This window comes from Homalodisca vitripennis, chromosome 5 (assembly GCF_021130785.1).
Source record: "Homalodisca vitripennis isolate AUS2020 chromosome 5, UT_GWSS_2.1, whole genome shotgun sequence".
Classification (NCBI taxonomy): Eukaryota; Metazoa; Arthropoda; class Insecta; order Hemiptera; family Cicadellidae; genus Homalodisca; species Homalodisca vitripennis.
The window spans coordinates 66,636,688-66,664,253 of NC_060211.1; the positions used below are offsets into that span (position 1 = coordinate 66,636,688).

Here is a 27,566-nt window from a genome sequence, read left to right on the forward strand (position 1 = left end):
ACATAACAACTGAAGGGACATCCTATGATAATGTTATACATACAAAGTAATGAATATATAACGTTGGGAGAGTTTGATCAATCATCAGCTGTTTTGTGTTGTAATAAAAGTGTACCTCTTGTAATATCCCAACACTGCAATTAGAGTAAAATGTGTTTTAAGATAAGTTAAATTTATGTAGATTTAATGCAGCTGTTACAGAGATATACAAGAATAATCTTGGGAAGATGTTACAAATGTTCAATTAACACTGTTGCATTTTACATTTAAAGAATGATATGGTTGCACTCCATAAAATAACACGGTTATGAGCACGCTAGTGTGAACTTGAAACAGAGCTTATTTTTATTACGTAATCAAATTTACAATGTCAAATTGTTTAAAATACTATGAACACGAATCTTTAATTGTTTTGAAATTGCCTCTCAGGTATGTATAGTTTTGTGAACAAGTTTTGGATCTTTAAAAATAAAATCAGTCTCCATCGTATATAAAAACTTTTCTATTTCTTACGAAATAAAATTGAAACCCAGATAATATTAAGAGCTAGATAATTCGGTCTTTGAATTTTCAGCACACTAGATATTAGAGTAACGGAGTTTGTTACCTATAGAATTTATATATTTTTATATAATACTTAAAAAACAATCAAATTTAACACCAATTTGATGTATTACAATCAGTTAGTACACATTTTGAAGCCTGAAGTAGTATCTTTCTGCCTGTAATCGGAATTTTGTATTTATCTTATTTAATAAGGAACAATTCCTGTCTACATTGGCGAGAAGAGAAGGAGATTATTAATTGAAGACTTATTGTAACATAAATTGCTGGACCTGTGCATTTATTTGTCTGAGCTGACTGTTAGTATGGAATATTTATTTCAGTGTAATAATCTTGTTATCAATACGGCAAAACTTACAACAAAATACTTATAATGCATGCTTAAACCTTTATGTGCTTAAACTAATAAACTCGTGTTTCAGATTTTACACTTGAAAAAGAGAGCGGATACCAGTTTTCGAAACGCCGTTTATCGCTGTCGATCTTGTTATCCCTACAAACCATACATAGCCAATAACGAAATTAACAAAAAAACGTGAAATCTACCTTAAAATTAATATTTTTTTGTAAATATAAGGTTTTAGTAACAGATTATGTATCGTTATACAAATATTATTACGAACAATAGTCAATATCATATTAAGTTATTGTCACCAGTATGAACTCAATCAATACTATAATATTTAGCGCCGGCAATTTTGTGGTGGCAATTGTTACAAAGTAATGTACTGCAAAGTTGCTGTACAATATATGCAGGCGCTTCTACTCAATCTGTATTCATTGCGTATGCAGTTATCGGTATTTACAAATCTGATAGACAAGATTAAAATGGTTGAAAACTTTTAATCTGTTGTTATTTTGGGAAGAGGGTTTCCGTTAACAAAAAATATACGATGTTTTAATCTAATAAACATTTTCATTGACTTTCAATCGACCTGAAATATTGAGTTTTTATGTTTAGTAAGAAAAGCAGCGCTCATAAAATTATTGTTTTCAAGTTTTCATTGAAATCGGTTATAGTTTGCAAATAAAGCGAAATTGCTGTTATTATATAGAATGCAGTAAACAGAGGTAACAGTCACCAACTACAACCTAGGGCTTTTTGATACTTCTACTGGACAATATATGGGGTAAATATGTAGAAGGAAGGCCTTATCACTTTTAGATACTGAGTGCGTAGTCACTCTCTGGATACGCTTTGAACAATAATGTTCCTTGGGTAGAGTTAAACATATTTCATAACATAAATCTGAAACAATTAAAACAGCCTAACTTTATTTATTGTTGATGAACAAAAAAACAAAGCTCCGCCACAGCTCAATCCAAAATTTTCATTTGATAGGCGAAAATGTTGACCGCAAACTTTTGTGTTCACTAATTACAAGACCTTTGTATTTCACAATTTCTGTCACACGTTTGTTTAAATAACTAAACTAACATGTCATTTTATGATTAATTTAAAATACCTATCAATCTCAATACTTATTTTATTTGAAAAATCGCAATAATCTCGTGAATTCCATTCGCTCGTTAAGTGAGCGATAATGCTCAAGGCACGGCACGGAGCGGTACATTTTATATATAGAAATTTATTGGTATTAAATTAAGCAATTGTATTCATACAAATCCAGGGACGTAGCCAGCGAGGGAGTCCAAGGGGTCGGGACAATCCAAATTTTCAATCACTTTTTTATCAAACGATGATTATTATTTAAATAATTCAGTATTACTGAAATGTACTGTTGAAAAACCGTTTTCAACAAAGAAATGGGTCAAAAACCTTCTAAGGAAAAAAATGGAGCTTTAGTCTCTGTCCACTTCGGGAAAATATAAGTTGGCTGTACCCTCCTTCCCAAATCTTTTCCTGGCTAAGTTCGTGTACAAATCCAATGTATATGCCCAGAGCTTAAGGCAGATAAGCAGATACACTCACATACTATTGTACGACTAGAGGATCGATACTCACCCCGTGGGCTTACACAGGCTAAACATAGTTAGAGAGGGGATTAGTATCATATGCTAGTTTTGTAATTCCAACACATAAGACAGAAAGGAGTAGAAAATGATACATCATATATCGCACCGTATATTATAACCATCTGAACTAATAACTAGTATTGCCACCATGTAAGTAAAATAATTTTTTTAACGTCAGAAAATAAGTAATAGAGTTTGGACTTACATCTTTTGTGCACAAACGCGTTTTTAAAAACAAACAATGCATTTATATTCAAATATTCAAACGAATAATACTCTTAGTATCAGATGTTATTATGAGTACTAATTGTACAATCAAACAGTACAAATATCTAGTTTTGTTTTGTCTCAATCTTTCAGGCGTTGTACTTTTAACACTGATGTACTATAACAAACTCTTTAATCTTTGTTTAAAAATGGTTTTTGGAAGAAGGCACGGAACCACTTTGTGTGAACAGTCGATGAAAACTTAGAAAAAAACAACAACCAAAACAAATATTGCATTACACATTATTTCATGTAACCATTACCGTATTGTGACGTCATATGACGCAAGTACAACAAGCTGGCACAGTACTTAGCAAATTTCAGAATATAGCTGATCTAAGAGATTAGTAAATCACTCACGTACTCGGAGGATGCCAGATGGGTATTTATTGATTCTTAACCAGTTTTGCATGAAACAGCTTGACGGCCTTCTCTCTATCAGCTGTTTACCTGTAGAAGCTTACAGACTGTATCTCCGATATCAAGATCATCGTGGGTAATACTGTTATTAGGTGTACCTAGTATTTTAAGCTCTATAATTATTATCTATTATATCCAACGACCATCTTTATTGTATTGATGTCGATAGGGTAGAATTAAATTGCCTTGTAAAAATTATGTATTTGGTGTGGAATTCATTCGATTAGTCGAACGTTTGGAATGTCTATCATATTTGTAAATCTAAAATGTCAATATTATTTATTTTCGGAGGCGCTTTTCGTGACAACTAGATAGACCAATTATACTACATATATATATATATACATATATATATATATACATATATATATATATACATAATAACTAATTTTTTGATAATGTATGGTTAGTAGTGGTGTATTCCGATTTAGATTGGTAATTAGATTATATCGATACGAAAACATAAATATTCACATAATTTGTCATTCGGTGGTGTGAATCGGATTGGAGTACTAAGGGTTAGCAATAAGTAGGTATCAATACTAAATATAAATATTAGAAATAATTATCATTCGGTGGTGTATAACGATTTGTTTGTTAGTTGTAATAGTTAGAATATATCGATACGAAAACATATATATATATATATATATATATATATATATATATATATATATATATCGATAGAATATATTCCGATAATTTTTCATTCGGTAGTGTGAGTCGGATTGGAGTAATAAGGGTTAGCAATAAGAAGGTATCAATACAAATTGTTCAGCCCATTCGGTGGCTTAAGTCGATTTGTTTACTAGTGGTGACAGAATGTAATACCAAAGCTATATTCCGTCCAGTTAATATTCTGGTACATATTATTTGTAGAATTAATAGGTGATTATTTATATGTTATAATTATTATTTAGGAAATTATAAAGAGCTTTTAATGTGATAGTATAATTATTCTCAATATAACATCATGCTTACACCATTCTGATGTTAAAGAATCATTTGTAATAGCATTTTTTGATATTGAAGTTTTAATAGATACATAGTTTTTTCCGAATTCGGAGGTAATTCTAAGACGGCTGGCAGATCCTTGTTTCCTGACCGGTGATTTCCGTCGTTTGAAACTGGCATCTCGACTTGGCTGACCTCTAGATTACATCCCCGCCCATTGTTTGGTTTGGGAGACCGAGCCGTTCATTTCCCTGTAGTAATTGGGCAGGCCGTGGTTTGGTTACATGAGGAGTCAATCATCAGGAGTTTAGTGGCTTTTAGGAGTTAAGCCACAGACTCGACTACAGGATACTCTGCTGCGCTGCCGTAGAGGTTGCTGACACATCTGTTACCTCCATCGCTATTACTGTACTTGCATCACACTATTTCACAAGTTTCTATCTTCTCTGATATAACCTTTTAGGAGTGTCTTGGTTACCAACGGACAAGTATATTTGGAGTGAATGAAAAATATTAACTTCAATAATTATTTAAATATATATTGAATTTTGAAATCCAGTCATGGCCATGCATATAATATTTTATTCATTTTTATATGAAATTAAAAAAATTAATTTGCTAGAATTACAGTAACAATTGTTTTATTAATGAACTAAAAGTGTGAAAACAATACAACAAAAATACAGCCTTACATTTCTTCAGAACTTTAAAATTTCTATATCCAGCATTAGGAGAGAAAAATAGTGAGTTAAAAAACAAAAACCGTCTTTTTAATTTTTCAAATACTCTTCCTAATAAGACATTAAAGTGGTATAAGATTTAGGTTGTCTCTCAAGGGGCAGAAGTAAAAATCATTACGGTACCAGGAAAGCCGTCTCGTACTTAACACCTTATTTTTATTTTGAGAAAGTTTTAAGTTTCAGAGATTTCATCTCCATAATGAAGAAGATGCCAATAAATTAATGATTAGATGGTATAAGGATGTTCTAATGATTGGAGGCCATGCACTGTTCAATAGAACAATTAATTCTTAATTGGTTATTATTAACAATGGTGATCCATTAAATTCCCTTGAAAGTATCATTAATCCAGACGGCCTATTACTTGTACATAATTTTAAATCACTAATGAGAACTAAATAAAGGCTCTAAAATTCATCAGTGTATTTACAGTTCTAAGATAACAGTTTAATGTTTTTTTACTGTCATAAAAACGGAAATCATTTCCTTAACCATTTTCAACGCTAGTTAACGTAGAGCCTTTGATGGCGGATAAGAAGTCTCCATTCAATACTCTGAGCAATACTTTCATATAGTTGAGTCGTTTTCTTTGGTGAGGTCAAATCGGCTTTTGGATTTTTACGGCTTTTTAAAATAACGTCGCAGTCAATGAAGATATAAGGAGGAGTTCCTTATCGCTATCACAAATCTCTCACGCCGCGCTGGGCGCCCGTCTATTGTATGGACGAAGTGATAATGGCCTCGTGACATGCTTGCTGTCGCCACCGCCTCATATTTAATGAGGGAAAGCTACTTCTTATCACAAAATCCCATCTTTCCACATTATATAATAGTTCAAACATGCACTATCAGAACTTTATTATCTTCCTGACAATTTCTTGTTTGCTGATTTCAAAGTGTAGTTCGCAACTTATCAGTGTAAAATAATGAACGACTCATAGTTATGATATAATATTAGCTGAGATTGTTTTTAATCGGGTTTTGAAATACTTATATTTCAGGAGCCGAGAGCCAATTTACTTTATATAAGCACAAAATTGGATTTTTCTTGAAGTACAAAGAGGAATTTCCTACGAAATGTTTGTCAAGCGCGCTAATTTCAATGGTGGTTGAATTAGATTGGCATCCAAAGGGTTAAAAGTACTAAATGATAATTTCGTTCGCCGATTATATTTTCCTCATCTTGACACACTTAAAACTGAACGTCAGACACATAAATCATAGTTATATATCTCTCAGACATATAGATGAAGAAACTGAAAGGTACCCACTTTAAGAGTCAATAAATATTTAACATTTTATTTGACTGAAGGTGGGTTTTAAGTCTGTCGAACTGCCAACATGGTGGACTAGTATGTTTAATGCGTGTCACCTTCTGTTTACTTTGCAATTTTCTCACAATAATTTTCATGTTACAGTTGTAAGTAACTAAATCCTAACTTTCACGTTTTTTAGTTTGTATATTTTATTACATTAGCCATTCGCGATTATCCCCAATATAATTCTAGCAACGAGCATGGCTTCGCTTCTTATATAGATAATGCCTACGCCTGAACGACATCCTCCATCGAAAACTCTGCCGGTTCGGTTATGGTGGTATTGCGGTTATGTGTCCTTTAATCTGATTGTACGTAAGTCACCGTTATTTTCCAGAACGTTAAAGAAGGTTTCTTTGCGTTACCTTAACTGTTTAACTTTTAGAAATCTTATATTTAACATTCGTTTGTGCCTGCAAACAGATTGAAAGAACTGAAACTAATAATACTGAATGATTTACTTATCGTTCTTTGGAATCAATCACAAATCTTTTTTCCACAATGCAATTTTATTTATTTAATACACAAATGAACTATTTAAATAGGTTTAAATGATCACAGGAACTGCAATTGTTAATTGGAACACGATCTTCGATGTTGAAATCAGGACTTATCACTTTGAAGAGTACTGACAATTTATAAAAACCAACGTTTTATCAAAATGCAAAGATTTATTTAATTATATTATATACTATAGGTACTAGAAGTTAAACTTCAAATAAAGAAGAGTTAAGGCCTTTTGGGTTGAGGCAAACAATTGTTTTCACACAAGTCCTCGAATCGTGATCAAGATTACTTAACCTCAAACAAACAACTCAAGGAACAAGATTTCAACCTTGAGCTGCTAATTGCGGCATTATCTCCCGCCTTATCAGCCGTACTATCTCTTTCGCGCCCTTTCACCTCATTAACTTAGCGATGTTCGAACTACTCCAACTGTTAGGTTCAAGACGCTGCCGTCGGGATTGCCTTCGTGTTCAGTCGATCCACTGACCTACTTCGCCTCTCCTCATCCGACATCCGCGCATTTTTACCGCCTTCTCCATTCCGCCGGGCGTCATTTCCCTCTCCACGAGACCACGTATGATACGAGGTAGCCTCTCACCTCCCTGATTAGATCGTGAGCTGACGGAATGTCGTCCATTTGGTTCAACTGACTTCATTGTGGTTTTGTTATTTTTTCTGATTGGTTAAATTGATGTCTAATGTGGATTGGTGTTTCTCTCCGCAACTTTTTGAACCTTCACTATATTTTAGGAATCACTGGGATAACAGCAATAAAATATAAAACAGTATCATAAAACTATGTAGCTTTCGTAAATTTACTTCGATCAAAAAGTGTCTATTTCCGGCTCTTGTAATCTACTTTAGGTCTACTTATTTTTTTATTATTTTCTCAACGGACACTCCATTTATACATAACAATCTTGACAACGTAAATAACAAACGGTTTTTTCTGATGCAATGAAAAACGTGCAAGTGACAAAATCATAATCAAAAATGAAAACCTTACGCATGACTGAAAAGTTCAAAAAGAGTCACTTCTAGCAGTTAAAATTTACTTCTGGTCTTATTTATTTACGCTTCCACAGTTGATGTTGCCGTAATCAAAACAAATGTATACATTTGTTGGTTTTTAATATTTACTTTGGTCAAAAAGCGTCTACCACCAGCTCTTTCATGATATTTCAAGTGACACAGTCAGTGTTAGCCGTGTTTCCATTGAAAAATATACAAATATAGCCTATATATTTACATACGACTAAAAACTTACTGTGATCAAAAAGTACCAGTTCCGGCTTAAAAGAATGTAGTCAAAATTTAATAGTAACTTCGTCCTCTTTACAGTCTGTATTACACTACTGATCAAGTATTGTATGTTTAATGCCTTATAAAATTTTAATGTAAACAAATGTTTCTGTCTCTTTGGTAAACTACAGCTGAATGTGTCAACAGTTGTTTAGTGTCAGCTGACTTTAAATTATTTTTTCTAAATTATATAATTATTTTCTCAAATACTTAAATATTCAGAGAAACTTTTAATATTTTTCTCTTCATCAAAATCCTTCCTTGGACATAAAAGAAAATTTTTGTAATAGTCAAATTAGTCCAGCCATTCTCAAAATTAGCGCTTAACAACACATTTAGTGATTCATCTTTATTTATAAAACGCTGTCACCTGTGATTCGCACGCAATTTTCAAAATAGAAGGTCGTAGCCTTCTTAGTGAAAGCTTCTACAGTACTCTATGTAAAATAAAAGTATGAAACATAAAATACCTCCAGATATTTAATCTCTTATTTTAAAGAAAAGTTTTACACTTTTAATATAGGAACATATTATTTGGTATGAAAAAAAGTAAAAATTCGAAAATGGAACATTATTACAAATCTCTTCAGATTTGTTCTCCAAACAGTTGTAACGTAGTAATCTTCGATAACACACCGAAATGTTCGTGTGCTAACACGATTACTATGGTAATTGGGCACCAAACAGAGCGCGAGTGTATGACCGGAGCATGGAGCATGCGCCGTGGTGCTGTCCACATAACGCAGTACGCCGCGGCTGCGCTCGACTTCACGCAAGACAATGCGCCTGCGCTCTGTGCTCAGAGACTCTGGTGAACATTGCGCAAGACAACAGCGGCTAATAAGAGCACGACTCCTCTTCCACAGCCGTTTACATTCGCCTCAGTCATGGCTCGAGAACACGCGCGAATATTAATCAGAGCCTGTGTCTCCTGGGGGGCTGCTCCACCTGATCACACCTTGAGTATATCCGTGGTACATGCAGAGCTTATCAAATATATTCATATACAGAGAATGCCATAACAATTATTGAGTCAAGCAGGAAGAAAAGGACGATGTAATACATTTCACCATTCATGGTGTTGCTCAATGGCTCAAGTAAATCGAATTTTTAGAATTCTTAGGAAGAACGGTTGATTGTGTTTTATTAGACACAAATAATGATTTTAAATGATTCTATAACAATTTTATCACTCACCAACTCAAACGTACGAGAGTATAACAGCTATCACTAAAAATGTCCTAAATTACGTAGTTTTAATATAAGCGCAGATTGATTAGAATATAACAAAAGCTATTCGCTAAATAAAGTAAAACACTATTTGTTAGCTTTATCTATTTTAATTGCAATAATAAAAGTTATGTGGGGTTATATTTCGATCACTGAACTCGGTGAGATACATATGCAGTGTATAAGCCTAGGCAGTTCAAATTGATTAAATCTATGAAATAAAATAAAATGTGTTTATTTCTTTCGTTTATATTTCTGGACGGAATTAACTGTACTACTTTGTAATATTTCTTAATCCTTAGAAAACGTACACGTAATAAAATATATGTTTGTGCAAGATAGTTACAAATTTTCAACAAATTATATTTTATTGTAATCAGCAATTCATTGTGTGTGCGTGAGCGCGCGTGTGGCTAAGCCAGATTGTTGTGCTGAAAGCAAAGCCGTAAAAATAATAACGATCTCGTGAAATTCCGCTAGAATATGATTTAATGTACAATTTTTAAATTCTCTAAAAATTCTGTTGAGCACAAATGATTCATATAACAACCCTCCACCACAACTGCCACAGCCACAGTACCATTTAATTTGAGTGCTACAGGTAAGCGTAAGTCCCTGAGTTCGAGGTAAAGCACGCCAGTTATAGTCGTGTACCGGCCAGAGGTGCCCTATTTGCCCAGTTTGTCTACCATCACTCAACGATACATTACTTTCTAGATCGGAGATTGTCAGCTGATGTGCGGTCTGAACTACTTTGGCGATCATAACGACAAGCGCGTGTGGATAGTGATATATGCTTGCGTTTGAGAATAAACACAATAAAAAAACAATGGCAATTTATGGCAAAATAAGTTTGGCAAGACTGAATAAGTCATTATAAATTATTTACGTTTCAAGAGAGAGAGTGTGTGTCTCTTTGTCACACGAGTTTAACAAGTCTACTCTGTGTTACAAGGATGCCCCCCTCCCCTAGATCTGCACACATTTCTCGCCACCAACAATATGAATAAATAAACTGCGAATTCAGACTTGCCTATATAAATCACTATTAATGAAATATAAAACTTTGACTCTTCCATAACTGCAGTAGGCAAGAATATATCTTTTTTATAAGCAGTTATTAGTAATATTTAATCAAAATTATTACATAATGTAAAATAATGTAATGTAAAGGAGCATAAAATTACAAGGTATTAGTACGACACACCATTTGTCGCGTAACCCGCTTCACTGAGGTTACATGTCAAATTTGTTATCTTTAATTCTCAATATGTCCTGCGGCTAGTCATACAGGCAGAAAATCAGACAGAAAAAATTGGTACAAAAATTACGCTCAGCCAAATTCAATCGTTGAACATGCGCCATCATATGACACATTCTTGTTTATGTCGAAATGAACTTTCATGCAAAACTTAAAATTAAGTTTAGTAACACTGCGTTTATATTGTACTCGGGTGTGGTATATTACGATAAAACGATCTTAACTGAACACCCAATTTTTTATACGTGACTGAGTTAGACATGAAATTCCCATATAAAAAGTAATTAAGGTCTTAACTTTTTTTGTTTTTGTAGTAAGAGCCAGCAATGAAGTTGCACGTGCTTAACCTTTCTAGTGAAACAGTTATTGTTTTATTAATTAATACCTAAGTTAATTACTTAGGGATTTTTTCATGCAGGTTCGTGGCTAAGGATTTCATGGTCAACATCCGTGGCATCATCTTTACGTGGTCGTCCAACATATTTTGTTAACTATGCAAACTTTGTGGAGCTAAGATTTGTGGTCGTCAAGTTAAAGGTAAGTATTTTATTAGCTAATGTCTTTGGGAACTCTGCGTTAACACACAGGAAGTACTCAGGGCTACAGGTTTATGTATTGAAAGGCTATCTAGTTTTAAAGTCAGTCTGCGATTCTTCCCAGGCAAAGTGGCATTATGTTGTATCAGAGAGTTACAAAAAATTATTATTGTCAGCTCTGAAGGCTAAGTTCTTTATTGGTGTAAATTCTCCTGTGCTTTGGAATATAGTCAGAAGGTTTTGCGAAATAGGTAACGCATTTTCTACATGAATCAATAAAACCACCGGCTATATAATCAGAAAACTATAGTAATTTCCTAGTTCCCATTTTGTTACTCAACGCTTTCACCCTAATCATTTCTTCATGACCTGATCCTCCTCTCGAGATTCCAAGTCCATAAGTGATGGATTTTGCAATATTTGTAGGTGGATTGACTGAGGAGCCTCTAGGCTAGAGCAGACGGAGAAAGTTGGGCGATCAAAATTTGAATACATTAAATGTGTAATTGGACGCTTGGCGCGCATTCTCACGACTCTGAACCGAGCGACGCGACGGAAGCGTGTGAGGTGCTCCGGGACAAGCGTAAATGCCAAGTGATTCGAGCGCAGTCGCAGTCGCTAAACCGGCTTTCTACGAGAATTATTCGAGAAGAGTTCTAATTAACCTGTCATTCCCTGTTTTGCCAAGAAAATTTATTAGTATTTATGAACCAGCGACGTCAAGTTTATCGACTCAATAACTTATCGTCTCGGGCGGATCGACAGTCCAAATTTCAAGTTAAATTAAATCAAAATATTTTTTATTGCAGCGACAATATGTACATTGTATGGAAAACGTCAAAACGGGTTTTCTAAAATTCCAGGAATTCATACACACAATATACATTCATACATGCAATTTTACAATCACGCCTCTTTCATTCATTGCCAATGCAACCCACTTAGTACAAGAGAGCCAGTCTTCTAATTGGGCGTTCTCCAGTCGAATGCCAAAAACTCAACCGTATTATGGAATGCTTGAGATACCAAGAAGCGTTTGAGGCGAATCTTTAACGCCTCAAACGTAATTTTTTAATTGAATTAGTCAGTCTGTTGAGGAAATGCACACCCGCTTGCGAGGGTAGGCGTTCATAAACCACCGTTCTGTGCCTCCCAGACCGATAGTTTGCTCTGCCACGTGTCTCATACATGTGTATGTCTTGGCCTCTAGTTAAGGCACATTTACTCATACAAAACAAAGTCGTTTCCAAAATGTAGAGGCACAGCAGAGTCAACAGCTGCAATTTATTGAAAGCTTCCCTGTACGACTCTCTAAATTTGATTTTGGCGATTAATGGAATTGTTTTTTTTTTTTTGTTTTTTTTTTTAAGTCTGAACCAGTGACTCTCATAAGAATACACCAGACGGAAACACTTTCTAACATCAGGTGTGGAAATGGAACCAGACTCCAATGCTAACTCCTGCGTCCAAGAGTAGCGCGTTAAACCACAAGTTCACCCTGACTTAATGTTGATGGATGTACAGATACTCGTAGCTCACTTGTGATGTTGCTGTGTCCCGATTCTTAATTCATCATCTGTCGAACCACTGACAATATGGTTGGATGACGTTTAGTGTCCATCAAACCATCTTGAAGGTTTAATATACTGTTAAGAATTATTGGAATGGAGAATATGGAAAATATATGTTTAATAATGCAGTAAAGCAACCGAGATAAAATTGATTTTAAATAAAATGAATGATGAATTGAGACCAGAATTTGTTTATACCAGATGATGATGTACCAGTGTACGAAGGTATTTTTGTACTACAGTAAATATTTGAATGGAATGACTAATGATTTGATATTCATAAACGTTAGTCCTCAAAGTCAAAGGTCAATGTCAATGTTAACGTTTCTTTTTACCTGTTTTTAGACCTATTTCCCATCTTGTCCCAACAGCACAAACTCATCTTTATTTGCTCAGTGAGATTAACAGTGGAAATGTTAGACAGGTACCAAGCACAAGACTTTAGTGGCCAACTGCCTGGTCAGCTATGAAAGCTTCCAGACCCGCCTATGCCCCTCTCTTTACCAACCAGTTCAATCATGGGACGTCATCGTTCAAACCTATCAAGGTAAGATATGAGATAGTCTAGTGCGTAAGTTGGGTCTTTTTAACACTTACCCGGCAACTGGTTTTCAGGGTGTAATTATTGAAATAATTATTGCATATTGCATATTGGTCTTCTAAGTTAAGGGGGGTCTACGGAACTAGATTCACAGCAATGGACAGTCCAAGTTAGAAGAATGATCAAAATAATGACATTGAGATGGGATGTACCCAAAAATACTTCAGTATCATCCTATCATGGCAACCCTTAAATTTTTATAGTTTATACAATTCGAAATGTAAGTTAAACGTACATGAATTAAACACATTCGACACCAAAGACTTACACTACTTAGTGTTGTGAGTGCTAACTTTAGACACTGCGTCGCTCGGTAGTCTAAGCGTTACTTAATACGCTATTATCTAATACTGTACGGCACCAATAAACTAATGGTGGAATTATTGTATGTAAATAACATTAAGTGACGGTAAATCATGTGTATGTTCCTCCATACCTAAAGTTGGGAATATGATTTTCACTAGTTACATTTATTTTGGAAAATAAAACTTATCCATGAGAAGTAAAACTGTCTATCCAACTATAGACGATATGCACCCAGATAAAACAACCACCACAATGGAGGAATCTATGGAAACACAAGTTCAAAGTCCTGAATAATAGCGCTGGAGATGGTCATCAGATCGTGACCAGGAGTACAATGATGGCCAAACTGAATCTAAGATAGCATCCGCCTTCTGTTCTAGACACAGGGCTTGGCGGATGTTCCTATTCACAATAGCAATCTGTTTCAGATCACTGTAACGGCTGCGTTTAATTCATTATTAATAGTTATTCATTTAAATTAATAACTGGTAGTTTACTAGTAGAATAGGCCTATATGACCTAAAACGAAATGGTTGCTTGTTAGGTTCCGCCCAAAAATTGTTCTACTGGCTTTAGCTCTTATACTTGCTGCTATTCAAAAAATCCTAATTGAATAATTACCGTAGAATTTAATTACAATGATTATTTCGGGAAAATATGATGAAACCCTATATACTGTATATGAAACTCTTTTTAAATTATCCAATTGTATTTTAAAGTACTTGTCCCTATTCAAAAAATCTGAATTGGATAACTACCATAGAATTTAATTTCAATGATTGTTTCGAGACAAAATTATGAAACTTCCTACACAGTGCGTGTGGCTACAAAGAGATTGTTAGTATGACCTCTGTTTACATAATGCCACAGAAAGGTCAAGGGGATCTCTTTCTCCAGAGGGATTTTGCAATTAGTTGCACAGAGATGTACTTGAACTAAAAGCCATTTCCTCGCTTTGCTACGATCCGTTACTCAAAATACTATTCCAACTGTCGTGTCACAGATTGGATCACCTGACACACCTCCTCCGTTTGTCAAGGTTGAAAAGTTCACTCAATATTAATCTGTTTTGATAAAAGTGATTTAGAGTCCGACGTTCTCGATCGATAAATTAATTTTATCAAGGTAATGAGATGTATTTCTGGTAATATTCCAATTGTAATCTTTCAAAAATCCTAAGTGATTTAAGATGATTTATGGGATAGGTCATGGTAGTTTTGCAGAATTTCCTTGATATATCTCGACAAATAATACTGTATAATGTTAACTCTAATCTCAAAAAAATAGTTTAAAAGCCAACGTGCATATTATTTATTGATTAATATAAATAATTTCAGATCTTTTGCTTGGCAATTAAGGACATAACAAAACATATCTCACTGACCAATAAAGTATGTGAAGAAAAGATGCGTTACAAACAAGGAAATTGCAACTCCAGGAACTGTAGGAACTCAACTCAATTAAACACTGTAGGAATTCTTCAGCTGTTTATGGCAAATTTACTGATCTAGACCTCATTATTTTACCAGCCTAGCCGGGTTAGAAAGAAGAAAGTGTCTTCGCCATCGTCAATGTCAGAATAACGAAGGTTCTGCTGATCAACTCCAAGAAGCGGCTAAGAGCTGCTTTGTCCGAGCCTCACGATCTGTTCGCTTTCCCCTGGTGACGCAAGCGAGAGGCAGGTCGTGGATACTTTGAATGTGCAATAGAATGGAACAGCCGTCCCGGTGTCAAGAACAAAGATGCGCTCAAGATCACTTTCCCTGCCGTTTCGTAAACATCACTTGACCAGCGTGACCTGCCCAAGTGAGAATAAACACTTGCATCATTTCACTGTATAATCGCTCTCGGGATGATGTCCATGTCACACACTACAGCACGCCCTCGTCCTGCCAGTTGTGCTTGCCTTGGATGAACATGTTCCGAACTGAATCATGCTCAGATGTCATGCATCATTGTTAGTTAGTTGATAATACTCTCAATCTCAATAATTCAAATCTACTTTTCTATAATCCCATGGAATCCAAAGCTGCTGAGAAACTTATAAATTTAAAATTACTATATCAATGAGTCCTGATGCATCATGGCAATATATTTTATTGGCTTAAGCCAGCTTGTAATCTTCGAATCCAATCATGAAGATTCTAAGTTAATTTGACTTGTTCAATGGCACGAGACGACTGACGACACAGTTTCCACGGTATCGTCGGTCACAAAAAGTGGAAAGAAAAGCGCTGGTCGAACTCAAGAGTGCCAATCAAACAACAACGCTATTACAACCTACACGTTAATACGTCATGATCTTGCGATACTAAGCAAAACGTACAGTGTCTATTATTCCCTACTTAGAAAAATGCTTGGCAAAGCGTAAACGGTTCGTCTCGTTTTCGCATAATGTATATTTACATATATCTATTACACTTTAGTTCGTTACAAATTATGAGTTTTATTATATGCAGATTTTTGTATCAGTATCATTATTATTTATTTTCGTAAAACCTCTTTCTTAAACCGATTACTCCGTACCGTCACCTAAAATCATCAATGTCTGTCGCAATCATTGGAATTTCAATAAAAAGAAAATATTAGAGTTTGCTTCTTAGTTTAGCAATCATTTGAATAAATACATATTTTTCAGTTATAGGAATGCAAAATCACTAGCTAAAGTTGACTTTTTCATAATACAGAAACTTTTGATAAATTTAATTCAATCTTTATTCTTAAATCTCTAAATTGCCTTACAATAAACATTGTATGTTGGGCAAAAATAAAGTGTAAGGGGAAACAATTGTTTTATAACTAAATAACAATAACATGTTATGGGGCCCAGGTGTGGGGGATTCATGGACCTAGAGTCGGTCCAGAAAAACTTTGCTAAGAAATTGCTTTAACTGCCCTATAACACACCTTATTATGATGTACACTTAGAATCCGGACAACATAAAAAATTGTATTATTACACTTTGAATTTAAATCTATCTATATTTTGAAAGCCTGCACATTGCCTGAAAATCGCTTACCTTGAACTTTATTTCAACAAATAATAAATAGGAGTATATTTTGGTACAGGGGGTGGAAATTTCTGGGTAAAAAATACGGAGTTACAGTTGATATAAATCTAGATGAAATTGATATCCTGCGATCACAACTGAGAAGTGTCCTGTAAGGGATGACATGTCGGGAGACTGTAAAGGGCGGACCCGTACGTCACGAGAACTACCTGACCTTCGATCTCGCCGGGGTGGTGGTGTCTTCAGTGACAACTTCAACATTATACTATCTCTTGGGTAATCAAAGCGAGAGCGGAATTGATAATCTAAATTATAAACCCTAGATGAGAGATAAAAATGTTAAGCGCTCGTAATGCCACCACACACAGTACGAGAGGAGTAAACTGTATTTTTTAGTTTTATTACCAAATTCACAAAATTAATTTTTTTAGAAAATATTGATTTTAAAAATAGGCATTGGACGAGATTGAATTTTTAACTACTTAAGTGGGAAGCTTTAGCGGACTTGAGCATTAAAGTAGAAACTGGTAGAGGAGTTAAATTTTAATTTGCAAGTGTGGATCTGCCAAATCTGAGTTTGTATATATGTGTTCTGATCTTTAGTGGCTCTGAAGGGATTAATTTATATCGTGTAAATTTTTATTGTATGTATGTAAGTTATGTGTAGTTATGTATGTATGTAAGTATATGCAAGCAGCGATGTGTGAGTTGAGAGACTGACTGACATATAGCAGCTGTCGAGGTATCGATCAATTAATCCTTCTATATATATATTCGTACCATTGGCGTAGCTACCTTGGGTGGCACTCGGTGCGGAGTTGGTGGTGTCACCCCATCGAAAGTAAAAAGCAGTAAATTTTATACGATAAAGGTCATGGATATAATATTTTTCTTTTCTTTTTATTATCTATAACTATAGAATAATACACGTTTAACAATTCACACCACCCAAACACAACACACTTCATGAAACAAAATGTTGCAACTAAAATGTCAAAGTTTTAGACGACAGCGTCAGCGGGAATCCCCGAATTATGTATAGAGCTGAGCTAGTGCTAGTGGATGAATCCCCGAATTATGCATAGAGCTGAGCTAGTGCTAGTGGAGGAATCCCAGAACAAGGAATTTTTGTGCTAGCGATTTTTTTATTTATTTATTATTTTTTTATTGTACATTGTTCTTAAAGTTGAGAGACCGGGTGGATGTCACTAAAAAAAGGTGACACCCGGTGGATCCCGCCCCCGCCGCCACCATTTTCTACGCCACTGATACGCACGCACTTGCAGCTGAGGCCGTCACTTTCACATGCTATGAACTTTGAAAACCGGGAATGCACTCGTTAAAGTTTTTGCTTGATGGAAACTCTCCGAATACCGACCTGATAGAGAGATATCGAGGATATAATCATGATAAGGAAACGTTTCTAGGTTATTGCGGTAACCAGAGCGATGACGGGCGGCGAGACGAATGGCGCGCGTTGTAGTTCAATGTATGTAACGAGGCGGGTGCGCGTGTGACCTTGACGGCGCGCAGCCACTGCTGTTGCTGTTACCGTGTCGAGTCCGGACTTCCGGTGCTGCAGTGTGCGGCATCGGGCCGCTCGGCGGGCTGTGACCCCAGCGCCGGTAATTGGTTCATTGCCACCGGCCGGCATCGGGATATCCGGCAATGCAGATGTTGATCTTACCCAAAATGAGATACTAGGAATTTTATCTACGAGTGATACTCTTGTTTTCTTGATGAAGTCATATAATATTAAAAAATGAAGGTAATCAAACTTTGAAAGGGGCCACTGATGTCTGGACTTTACACTATAAACGTTACCCAGTATGTTGTATAATATCTCATACAAACCAATTGACTCATATTAGATTTTTTCTTTTTTGACGTGACAACGTCTTAAATTAGGTTGCGGCTCGGAGTCACTCATGAAAAAGTGTAACGCCCGGTAACGTTACGATGCCCGTCCAGTGGGTCCGCCGCACGGGATCCGCACGGGATAAAGCAGATAACTGTGGGTCCGCCGCACGGGATAAAGCAGATAACTATGTTTATTCGTGAAAATGTGGAATGCTTAGATTCGTCATTTACAACAACTACAACAATAAAGGTAAATAATTGTACACTGATATTTCATTATCGTAAACTATGATTGATTGATTAATTGTTAGATTGACACAAAAGTTGAGAAACTGAGTTTATAGGTTATGTCATACTATTGACAAATGTTGATAGTGATAAGTAAATTATTAGTTTAAATCACTCTGCAATCAATCGTAATTCAGTCGATTGAGAAGAAACAGCGCGTATTGCTAGTCAAACATTTAAAATAACAAATTATAACCTCTAACCTGTCATAACAGTGCGACCAAACAAACGAACTAAACCGACCAATCACCACGCGCGGAGTTAGAATTTAACTGTGTTTAGCAAGAATTTCAAATTCCAATTTTAGTAAATGTTTTATTCAACTTTACCATTTACAATAACAAATTTTAATTAATTTCAAATTATGTACAATGTTTTAGTAAACAAAATATATTTCTATAGTTAAAATTTGTGCAATTCTTATTTTCATTCAATTCCTTGTTCCTATTGTGCAATTTAATAATATTCATATCAATAAATATTCTACCGAGAAAAAGACGTTGTCACGTAAAATCTTCGCCCGTAAAACCGACTTTACAGGCAACCATAATTTTTTTCTCTTAGGACAAGAAGCTTATAAATTGCACTTAGTCCTGTAAAAACCTTTGCGCTGCTTCCGGAGTGACAGATATTCAGGATGGGTAAGGTTAGTGAGTAGGGGCCGCTTCCTATCGAGATCCATGAGGAAGAATTAGGGCACTACATCTCAAAATCATGTCTTCACGGAAGAAGGGGAGGCCAGCTTTGAACCAGCCTCTCCAATCTAAGTAGGCAGGGGGTGGCACACCCTTGTTGAGGCTAGCAAGAACTTCTCAGGATAGGGAACAAACCCCACCAACTCCAACAGTCATCTCCCACAGTAGACTGGACCTATCGAATTGCCCATGAACCCCAGAATCTCGACATTTGCGGTTAGTGAAGTGCCGCTCCTGGACATTCATAAGGTTGCCCAGATTTAAGTGACACATCGGTTTTTGCTGTGCCCAGTAGTGGGTTCAACTGAAAAGTATAAACCAGCCAGAAGTGATCCCTGCTGAGTTCTCATATTAGGTAGCATGTTCTAATCAATGGGTGCTGGTGGTTGAATCTGTATGAACAGGTTTGAAGACATATTTAAATCTACCTGCCGCGCTAGCGTTATTTTTAAATCGTTAAAAATGAGATTATAAATATATTGTACATATCGTAACTATTGCTGTCAGATCCGAGCTATTACAGTGTTAGTTCAGTCGCACGAGAGAGCAGGTAGTGAAATCGTGGTTCCATGCCCCAAGGTGACGTGCAGGGCGGGAGTGACTGGAGGGGGAGAGGGACCGGAAGTCCTAGCCTTATCTCACATCGGACCTGTTGATAATAATTGGAATCAAGCATTGCGTGGAAGCGCTGGGTTCCCCAATTAATGAAAATTACACAATGATATAGTGAACTTTCACTATTTCATAAAATCGTTGTTCAATATTACACTGAGGTCAATATTTTTTTTTATTTGAAAATAAAATAAAATTTTTGTTTTTAAAATAATTAAGAAACACACTCGTAGCCGGTCACTTTCACATGCAGATGTCCTCATGATGCTCCATCATTTACGAGGAAGATCTCGAGACCGAAAGTAGCAGAACAGTTTACGACAGTTTTACAGCGCCTCATTACGATGGATGATGTTTTTATTAAAGCTCTCGAGCCATCCAACGAACAACCTACTGGCTGCAGGGCACGCGTAGTCATTCTTCTCTGGGATTGTTACAGTAGAAGATGTATAATTTTATCCCCTGGAATGTTAGATGAAGACACGGCGGATTCAGATTGGAGTGTGAAATGGTTGAACATTTTTACGAGGTAGTGAGCAATCAGTATTTTATATAGTATTTCATGATTTTGTATGACATTTGGAGTTTATTTAGAATTTCTCTGAGAAAAGGAACTTTCATTTTAAGGGAATTCAAAAGAGAGTTGAAATAAATTTAAAATAGGGAGTTCACTTAGTTAATGGTATTGTTTGAATCAGTTGATAAGTGGTTAACGAGATGAAGCTCACTACAAGTAGGACATGAGAAAGTGATGTGACATAATAAAGGCCTTATTTTAAATTTTAACTTGTTACCATGTTATGAGGGAAGATATAGCTACCAATTCTTTAAACTTTAAGCCTACTGTTTAAACTTTTTAAATAGAGTAGTTTACTTGAAGGACTTTTCTTTAATACCTTTTTCGCCGTCTGATATAGAAAAACATTATAGAAGGATTCGCTCTTTGCTTAAATACAGTAGTATTTACATTGCATATTTTATACGTCCGAGAATATTAAAATGTAATTCTAATAAAGACTTTAGAAATAATTTAAAACCGTTGAACGTAGAAAAATAGAGTGGACAGTTATGTAAAGCTAAGTAACATAAAACAGGTTATAAAACTCTTTATCCTCACTCAACATCCTGATGCTTATCATGATGATATGTTATCAATTTATCGTTATACTCTTAGCGTACCTCTTATTATTGAATTAGTTTTACTTTATATCAGAGCCTTCTTCTTACAACATTTATTGCGAGTTTATTAAGACTTATGATCGAAGCAGAGTTAGGTAGTTTATGAATATGTCATTTTTTGCAAATGGAATGTTACAAGGAAACATTGGGTCTTTTTCGTTTAAGGGCCAGCACCTTACAATCATACTATACCTGACTGACAGTGCATTCAATCGTTTTTTTGGTGTTATTAGTTCGTAGGGCAGTAGTCCAGGTACTACTTCTAGTATAAACTCGTCTTATCTTATCAGTGATAAACGCGCGCCGCTTATCTTTTGCCTGTAATGAAACCTGCGTTAGTTCTGTCTGAGTTTTGTGTCAATAAAGCGTGGTGAGTTGATCTGGGCTTGGACTTTGCAAGCTCGAGTTAATTTTTTTTTCTAAAAGAGCAAGCAGCGCAAAGCGCTGCGCAGCGGGCAAGCATCGCGTGATCTGAGTTTTGAATAGGCAAGCTAGGGTCTTTTGTGCTGGCCCTTAAACGAAAAAGACCCGAAACATTTCTTTCCATCAGGGACAAGTACAGTCTGTTATATGTAAACTTACTAAATATGAATCTAATCAATGATTTAATGGCTTCGCATCACAACCCAGTGGGTGGTGTATTTCAAAAAGTACTTTCTATTTGAAAGTAGAAACGGGATGAACTAAATCGTGTCGAATGCCTTGGTTCCAGGACCGATAGCTAGCGGCCGCGTCATGTTTCTGTTGTTCTCAGTTTCTCCACTCCCCCCCCCCCCACCAATCTCCCACAGCATCCCATCCAAGACTCTATGTACAGAGTGTCCTTGTTAAATGCGACGTTGTATGAGAGCAGAAACCAATCGATGTAAAAAAATTATTAATATTCTAATAATACGACTATTTACGATCCCCAGTTCTTCTGTTATTCAAGGTATTTTAAACCATCCCACCATTAGGATGTTATAAACTATGATAGAAATGAAAAAAAACCCATTGATTGGAAACTGAAGTTTAATACACAAGCTGTGTAAAATGTGTAGAAACGCTTTAATATGTTTTTAAACATAGGAAATAAAATCCAAAAACTTGGCACAATGTCGTATGGCTATCTTAACTAGGTACCTTTTTGTATGCTATAACCCATACTCGCCTACATTGGGGAGACGTCCCCTGGAAAGTGTCATGAAAATCTTAAATGCTAGTTTAGACTTGATTTAGTTATAAGTGATCCCAAATTGTTTTTTTAAACATATTCACCTATAACGGTTTGATTGAACACATATAACTTTAAACGGTCACTATATTTAAACCTAAAAGCTATCGAAACATAAGCAGAAATAAATGTTCCTTGAAATTATTTTAAAATTTTTTTAAAAAGAGGTGATTTTGATTTATGTTGTGGAATACTAGAGATGAATTTTGCCCGAATACGACTGAACTTGTTTTACACATGGCGACAATCATTATTGTAAATTACCTGATAATCGTGACACATTTTCCCCTATTATGTATAATAACTTGTATACGTTGCTTTTCCAAACTTTGAAATCTAGAAACCTTAAGAGATATCGATATGACTAGTGAACTCACCCAAGCTGTCTTAAATACTGTCTTTGCACAAAGTTCGTCCTGAATTTATTAACAAATCAGGTAGTTGTTGTTTTCACAACTATCCCACCAATGCTTTACTAGTTAATACTTTGTACGCCCGCTATGTGGAAAGCATACGTTTTATATCAATACAAAAACACGTCATTATTATAAATGATCTTTAAATAAAAAAATATAAAAAAAACACATTTTCCCCTATTATGTATAATAACTTGTATACGTTGCTTTTCCAAACTTTGAAATCTAGAAACCTTAAGAGATATCGATATGAATAGTGAACTCACCCAAGCTGTCTTAAATACTGTCTTTGCACAAAGTTCGTCCTGAATTTATTAACAAATCAGGTAGTTGTTGTTTTCACAATATTATCCCACCAATGCTGTTTACTAGTTAATACTTTGTACGCCCGCTATGTGGAAAGCATACGTTTTATATCAATACAAAAACACGTCATTATTATAAATGATCTTTAAATAAAAAAAAATTTAAAAAACGGGGTAGTAATCGCAGAAAATCCTAAAAAAACTTCCGGAAATTCTGTCATACTGGAGATTGCAATAGACCTCCCATGAAATCTGCCTAATGGTGAAATGTTTATTCTATTCAAGTTTTGCAAGTATTGAAAGATTAAGAAATTAAGTTTACCTATCAGGTTTGCACTCCACAGTATATCAGTATACTTAAAAACGAATTCAACCATAAACAAAGTATATTATATTTGCAAAAGGATTTTGTGTAAAGAGTTGCTCTTGTTCCAACAACTTGTCTAATAGATGGACAATACAGTTTTTAATTCGAGTTACAGAATAATGATACTCTATCTATAATTAAAATATGATGATGTTTATAATATAATACGTAAAATGACAGACTGCAAACACTTTGTATTTAACGGCCACAGTAAAACCGTCTCCTCTCTCAGCATATTATGCAACTACAGATGTAAATGATCTCGTAATTTTAACTCTTTCCCCGCTATTAGTTCATTACAAAACTCTAGTTCTCTGGTAAGGTGTTCAAGAACATTTAAGAAGGATAAATGACGACACAATTAGATAAAGTTACAGTTTCTTGGTTATTCTAAGAATAATTTAATCTATTGCATTACTCATATCAATTGGGCGCTCTTCATAAAATCAGGCGGTCATGGTTCAAGGTAATAAGTCCACCAAACAAGTTTAGAACATTGATAAAGCGATTCCGCAGAACGGAGGGATAAAATGAGAAATGTTATCAATACAGAATTGAGGAGTGAAAGATTACAGGTTAAAGGGCGAGTTATGATATTTCAAAACTACTCGTTTATTAGTTTGGGACTTGTGAACCAGTTTACATTTTATTTGAACACAACCGTTTTACGTGAAATACACGAACTGAGACTTCCACTCAGACTAAGATCAGAATTGATGGTCAGCCGTGCTAATTTTTTGTGTCTAGCGAATAAGGTAATAATACTAAATAATACTTTGTCTTTTATTTTTTTATTTCATCTTTATGTACAAAAATCTCTTGTCACAATGTTCGTTTACGCTATTCTCCGAAACCACTTAACCAATTACAGAGAAACTTTGTAGATAAATATTTTTGGTCCAACTTAAAAGATAGGATAGTTTTATATCAAAAATCCCTCCGAGCTACATGGTCACGAAAGTGGCGAAAATCCCTTCTTGGTCTCTATAGTTATGGGAATATTAGTCGAAATATCTTGTTAAATGCAATAAACTGTTTTGTGTTCACATATTTTGACAGCACAGCCATACGTTTATTTAATTTAACCACTATTGTAATGATAATATGTATGTTTCATGATAAATGTGAATGTATATGTGCAAGAATTTCTACATACTCAAGAGACTGGTTGGCTTCCTTGACATTGTAATCTGTCAATTTTACATTAACAGCCATCTTTTCCCCAGTCTACAGTCCCAAAACAAACTTCTATAACTCAATACCTGTCATAAATGGTCACTGAGAGTTTGCATAAACTTGTTAAGGATTTGACCAATTCCTTAGGGTTTAGATGTTTTTTTGACGGTAGACAGTCACAGCCTCAGTATAAATTTATATTATCTTCAAGGCAACAAGTAAAAGACAACTATGGCACTGGAAATATCTTAAACCGATAGAAGATCGCAAGAGATATAAGTAAGCCCTTTTTATCAGAAGTAGGTTTCTGTGATATACATATGTATATATCTTCTTGGTCGGGACAATAAATTCAGACTTGGCACTGTAAAAAATTAAACAGGAAGTAAATCAAAACTGCCTAAAATCGACGCTTTTTAGCCAAGGAAGTCACCCTAGTCGTAAGTAGATAAATATATATCATTCATCGGGACAACGAGGCAAAGTCAACTATGGCACTAGAAATATATTAGACCGGAAGTTGATCACAAGAGCTGGAAATAAATATGGTATTTTAACCAAAGTACATTTTTTAGAACTTTACATATACTATATGGGGTCATCAAAACAAAAATAAGCTGTGGCATTGTAATAATTTCATTTGAACCAGAAATGTTCTTATTCGCCTTAAAAGTTTATATAGTTAGCTGTCAGACAAGTAAATAAAAGTTAAACTAGCGTCATTTAAATAGATAAAAACATATTATTTGGTTGTAAATGGAAATTAATTTAACTGACACGCCGATATTTACATAACTTAGGCTACGTTCAAGGTAAGAGATACGACCTTTGAAATAGTTAACATTCAGAGTTTTTGAACCCTTTAGCTGATCTCCTATTTGAATTCATGCCAAAATCAGCGTGACTGACGGTTGATTCGGCGTTACGTTGTGTTCATTAAAGTGGAAATTTACTGTCATCTCCAGAACTATTGTTTGTTTGTTGTTTTTGTGAATGCAGATAAGTTTTAGATTCACAACTATTTGGTTTATAATCGACCCCTTGTATTTCTAACATACGTCAGGAATGTTGTTGGTATTTCGTTTTTGGACTATATTTTCAAGATATAATATGGAGAATTAAAAAGTAAAAAATCATTAACATAAAGTAAAAAACATAAAAATGAGCAGTTTTCCAGACTAAATTCTAGTGTGCGCATTATCGAAACGACAAGTAGGCCGCGCTACGCGTTGACGTACGTGTGTTCGCGTAGGGGCGCGAGGTTCACCTAATCATGTAAGGCCCTTGAGGCTCCGGACAAACTATGAGTAAGTTGGCCAGTTTCAATACCATTAAAATTTACAGAAATGAATTTATGTCCTGTAAGGAGCAACGTGGAAATACAGCAAATATTTTTATTTGCTGTATTTCTTTTTGGCTTGGCAAACTCAGGTAGTTAAACAACCTTATCCTATTTGTCTATTTGTGAGTAAATGTGAAGCCATATTTTTAGAATTGGTCAAATTTATTAAATTATCTTTCACGTTTTCCACAACTATAAATCATCCATGTCATTCCATTCGAACCTTATACATTGAAAAATATTTCTTTTCTTAGTTAGCATTCCGGGAAAATCCCGAATCCTAAGTAAGTCCTTCCAATTCAAGTACCGGTACTGGAATAATTTGAAAAATCACTGGAACACTTAGCTTATTTGAATAATGTTGAATAATGTAATTAATGATTAAATACTGTTAGGAAAATACAGTATACATAATGATTTATACTGAATAGAATCCAAAAGCGAAGTGACTTTTTAGGTAATTGGTGTTTTTTGATTTTAAAGAATGAACGTAGCGCTTTTATCTTAAACAAAAAGTCGCCGTTATCTTGATAATGAATTGTTAAATTGTACTATTTATGCTAATTAATGTTTACAACAGATGGATTTTTATGTACTCTATTTTCTTTTCTGAATTATGGACAAATCATTGACTTATTAGAGTGAACATAAAATCTTTATCTAAGAATATAAATTAATATGTATAAATTTTAATTCTACTCAACGTTCGTTCTACTTGGTTATTTATACTAAACCGAAATGATATGGGTATAAAGCACTCAATAAATATTCTGTTGAGCTGGCAGACGTTTATGGGAAGAATGAGTCGTACACTTGCTCGAATTTCATCGTTTGAATCACGATCCTCTGAGCATTCGAACCTAAACTTTCATCGTTATAAGAAGTTTGATCTCATGGAAACATAAAATAAGCAATGCAAACGTAACTGGACTCGAGGCAAATAATATTATTCTCATTATTCTTATTAAAATTTTAACACTAATTGTGTTTTGTCTTATCTTTGAAACAGTCGAGCTAGCGGTGCTACGCTTGAAGAAATGTATACACGTCGTAAGTCGAGATTTGTATTTACCCACAAAATATTTTATTGGTACGTTTAAAACAAATTTCTATCAATAAACGTTGAACCTGCACTTCACAATCTATTTCATCCTCACTTATTGTTTCTAACCACAGTAACCCACTTGGCCACTGGTTGCATTGCCATCTAAGTGGCGCAATGTAACCACAGCTCGGTTTCGTGAAAAGCGGTCACTGGTCACCGCAATGAAAATACGTTGTGCGATGTGCTGCACCAACAGTAGATGGTAGTATCGTGTATAATCGCCTGAATCTATGTTGCGGAGTGTGCTGCACCAACAGTAGATGGTAGTATCGTGTATTATCGCCTGAATCTATGTTGCGGAGTGTGCTGCACCAACAGTAGATGGTAGTATCGTGTATTATCGTCTGAATCTATGTTGCGGAGTGTGCTGCACCAACAGTAGATGGTAGTATCGTGTATTATCGCCTGAATCTATGTTGCGGAGTGTGCTGCACCAACAGTAGAT

The 27,566-nt window shown here is 35.1% G+C and overlaps 1 protein-coding gene across 3 annotated transcripts in view; it reads right to left on the minus strand.

The window, feature by feature from the left end:
* LOC124362311 (cadherin-23) overlaps positions 1-27,566 on the minus strand; it is a 148,051-nt gene that overhangs the window by 67,863 nt on the left and 52,622 nt on the right. The window lies entirely within an intron of this gene.